Below are 4,758 nucleotides of genomic sequence, written 5' to 3'. Positions count from 1 at the left end.
GACATTAGCATAAAGCATAAACCTAAAAAAATGTATATATAGTAATCAATAACAATAGTATTTTTTTTTAACTATCTATATATCTATATATACACTTGCAATATAGATTCGAAAATAGATTGAGTGTAAAATTTTCATTACCTTGCAATCACATTAGTGACAACAGTATTGCAAGTGTCACACCAAAACCTTGGTTTTTTCCCTTTGTTATTCACCCCATTCACCCCATCATGGATATGGTTAACTTTCTTATTGCAAGAACGACAATTAATATAGTACCAAGCCCAGTCTGTGTCAATGGCGTAGACCGTGCAATGAATCCTTGCCTTTCCAATCTATAGATACATGTTTTTTATAAATGAGTACTATAAAAGTTAGAAAGTTAACCTAAGCTTTACATACCTCAACAGAATTCTTCAACTCTTCAATTGTTTTCCTAGGAAAATCTTCTGAATTTTCAGCTTGAACAGCAACCATCCCCCATCTTGGTTGTCTCTGATGGTATATGAGAGAGAGGCCATCATCGGGGAGCCTGTTAAAATACAATCTATATATTTAAAACTAAATAGTTATTGTTATAAAAATAGAATGAAATTTGATAGTATAGATAATTTTACACTTTTCTGAAAACATCAACTTCATGGAATAGTGGGTTCACATGGACTTGAGAAGCATCATACGAATTAGTCAAAAAATTTACACCTGATTGAGTAAAATCATAAGTTAAAGAATAATACGTCTGTTAAATGATTAATAATTTTCAATAATACAATTTTTATACCTTTGTAGGATTTTATCTTCACAAATCTGAGAAAACAGATGATGATGCTTCCATCAGAATCTTGACAGGATCCAAAAATGTGTTCGGCCAAGGAACCCCACAAGGTACATGACATTCTCTCATCTCTATCATATAATATAAGTAAGTTGGATTAGTGATTTCAGATGTTATCCCCCATACATTTCATATAGTTATATTAGCAGCAAATGCTTACGTTTCATCCCGAAGCTCAAAAGCAAGTTTTTTGGTAGGTTTATTATTGGCTTCGAGTTCCTCCAATTCACCCAAACTCACAATTTGACTAATAACCTCTGCATAATGAATAATATAATTAGATAGAATATTTATTAGAATAATTGTAAATAGATACTTACCAACAAATGTATGTGGATTAACTTTTCCACTGTGGATGTTCTGAAACTTAGCCAATGTGAGGAAGCTAGCATCAGAAACAGGGTCACTGTCCATGACCATTGTTCCATTGATGAATGACATCTTGTACAGATGTGTGGTTGGTCTGAATTGACAAGTTGCATAGCTAAGACCAAATGTCTCAATGAAAACTCAGTTACCAATAGGGAGCCTATTCACATACTTACAAACCAAGTCCTTCTTCACTGATGCATGAATCTTTTTACTCTGAAAGAATGAAACACATAAGATGCATTAGTAATAGAAAAGTCTTGTATCTCATAAACGTAAGCATTTATTCTTACTATTGAGTCTGACAAAACCAACTATAGCGTTTCACCAATGTTTTCGGTATTTTGACGCCATGAATGGATGACCTTCACTTGGACCCTCCATGCAGTTTTGTAGTGTCAAACATCTTTCAAGAAGGCAAAAGTAGCAGCCATAGAGAAGTAAAAGAAAGAGTTTTTAAGATTTATTGTGAGTGTTGTATAGATGTGATTGCTTATGCATAATCGAGTTTTAGGTTAGTATTATTTATAGGAAAGCCACTAGGGCGACCAACACATTTGTTAGGATACCAAAAAAGATCTGATGAAGCGAGTAATTAGAGAGATAATTACGATTTTGGTTTTTTATGGTATATTTATGCGATATGATATATTCTAAAATTTAATTCTATTTTGCTTGATTGATTTAGGAGATGTGTAATTGGTGGGGGAAAGTATTTGGAAATCAAGAAGTTGAAACACAAGTCTCGCATAGGATCATCGTCGAAGGCAATAAAAGATCTGTATATTTTCTATTTAATTTTTGAAGATAAACATTTGGGGGGAAAAATAATTCGGGGTTAGAAAAACGTAGAACTGAGATGGGCTTGGGCTTGATATGTTAACCTTTAATCGTCGAACCCAAACTGTGTTTAAAAAAAAAAAAATGCCAATAGCATAGTTGTAAATAGATTGCAACTTTAGGATTTATTTTATATATTTTTGTATATATAGATGGGAGAAGCAGAAAAATAGATGAAAAATTACATTGTAGTGTAGTATCGCACATATGAATTTAGTACAAAGACAAAGTGAAAAGTGATTTTCACGTACTCTCATGGGAGAAGCAGCAAAATAGATGAAAAGTTACATTGTAATGTAGTATCGCACATATGAATTTAGTACAAGGACAGTGAAAAGTGAGTTTCCCGTACTATGAATACTCGTATCATTCTTGTTTATTTTATTTTTAGAAAATAAATATTCATTCATAAGTCACCCTAACATGACATCGGTTACAACAGTTACGCATGATACCTAAAGGTCCAACCAAGAACAACAACAAGAAAAAAATAAAAATAAAACATTTTCCAGAGCACATTAGTTTTGAAACAGCCTTAGATGATTTTGTGTTCTTGATCGGTTAGGATGTCTTAGTTGATTGTATTTGTTTAATAGATTTCCTTCTAGATTGGTGTTCTTAATGCTGTCAACAAACCGAGAGGGTGAGATTAGATCTAAGGTGTTTTACCACCGAGAGGTGTAGATGAGATGCTTGAATCAACCAATGCTAGAGGTTTACTCACTTAGCCTAAGAGATTAGATGAGTAAGGGGTTTACTGACAATAATGAATCGGATCTTAATGCCTGCTTGGTCATGTTTCTCCAACGAGAGTTGGGTAGGGGAGTGATCAAGGTTGATTGTTTCTATCACGAGAGTGTTTTAACAAGATTTTAGAGATTCATTGTCTAGGAAATATTTGCTTGAGGCCTGTAAGACATCTGTACTCGTCATGAATGCTTAGGATTCGATTACCCCATCCTTAGAAGCTTTCATATCTTAATTGCTTGCATTTTCATTCATCACTCGATCCCTTACCCGATCAGATACACGATAACATGTATCGAGTAACCCCTCGATTTGTTCATACTTCATTTGCTTACTCGATCACTCCACCCGATCCTGTACTCGAATGCTTGCATCAAGTGCTTAGGTTGAGTGGTTTCTTCTTTATATTCTTTTCTTTTATTATTTTAGGATTGTTAGATAAAACCCCACTATTACTTGGCTTGACTTGCATTGTTCTGATTGCATCCTTCCTGCTAGCATAAACAACCATTTGGATTGATAACCCTTTGTACTACAACTGCATAGGGAATTGATACCCTGGTGAAAACCTGTTTATCAATTTAGTGCCATTTTGTTGAATTCATTTTGCTACGTTTAGGATTTCAGCACTTGCTAGATCAAGTTCCTTTATTTATATTGGTTCGGAATCTGACTTGTTTGCTGTCGTTCTTGTTTTTTTGAATCTCAGGTACAGCCCGAGCACCCACCCGACCCGTCACTCGATCACCTGGATCGGGTTGACACTCGTTTACACACTCGGTCATCTACTTGTGCATGCAAACATGATCCAGAGGTAGCCACAACTTGAGTCCTTTCATAGACAACATCGACAGACCAAGGCTACTCAGACAACAACAAGTTCAACAACCGCAACCAGCAATTATTGAGGAGACAATGAACAATCAGAACGGTCCACCAGCTACTCAAGCAAGGACCAACATAAGAACAGGAGATGCTCCATTTACTCATACTCAAAGGAATGGCATTGTGCCACCTGCTGTCCAGAACAACAATTTTGAGATCAATAGTAGTCTCTTCCAGATGATACAGAGTAACAAGTTTCATGGACTGCCAATGGAGGACCCATTGGATCATCTGGATAAATTTGATAAGCTATGTAGCCTCACCAAGATAAATGGAGTTAGTGAGGATGGATTCAAACTCCGGCTTTTCCCATTCTCTTTGGGAGACTAAGCACACATCTGGGAGAAATCACTCCCCAAGGAGTCCATCACCACTTGGGAAGCATGCAAGAAGGCATTCCTGGCCAAATTCTTCTCCAACTCCAGAACCGCAAGCCTGAGAAATGACATTTCCGGCTTTTTTCAGAAGAACAATGAGATGTTCAGTGAAGCTTGAGAACGTTTCAAGGGATACACTACCAGATGTCCTCATCATGACTTCAGCAATGCTTCATTGCTGAGTACACTTTACAGAGGAGTGGTCCCCAAGATACGGATGTTGATGGACACCGCAAGCAATGGTAACTTCCCCAACAAGGATGTTGATGAAGGTTGGGACCTAGTAGAAAACTTGGCTCAATCTGATGGGAACTACAATGAGGAGTACGATCGCAATGTGCGATCTACTGGAGAGGAAGATGCCAAGTACAAGAGAGACATGAAAGGCCTCAATGACAAGCTCGATAAACTACTCAGCCAACAGCAGCATGTTCATGCAATATCAGAGGAAGAGCAGTTTTTACAACAAGATGGGGAGACAGTACACATAGAAGATGTTAACTACATCAACAACCAAGGAGGTTACAACAAAAGGTACAACAATTACACGCCGAATCCGAAGCTGTCCTACCGAAACCCGATATACAGCCCGATACCCCCATCTAGTTCCTCATCGCTGGATTTGCTATCCCTAATGCACACAGTCCTATCCACTCAGAAGACCGACACGATACACATTAATACAAGATTCGACGATCTCGCCTG

The sequence above is a fragment of the Camelina sativa genome, chromosome 2 (genome assembly GCF_000633955.1).
Source record: "Camelina sativa cultivar DH55 chromosome 2, Cs, whole genome shotgun sequence".
NCBI lineage: Eukaryota > Viridiplantae > Streptophyta > Magnoliopsida > Brassicales > Brassicaceae > Camelina > Camelina sativa.
Note: the sequence above shows the minus strand (reverse complement) of the source record.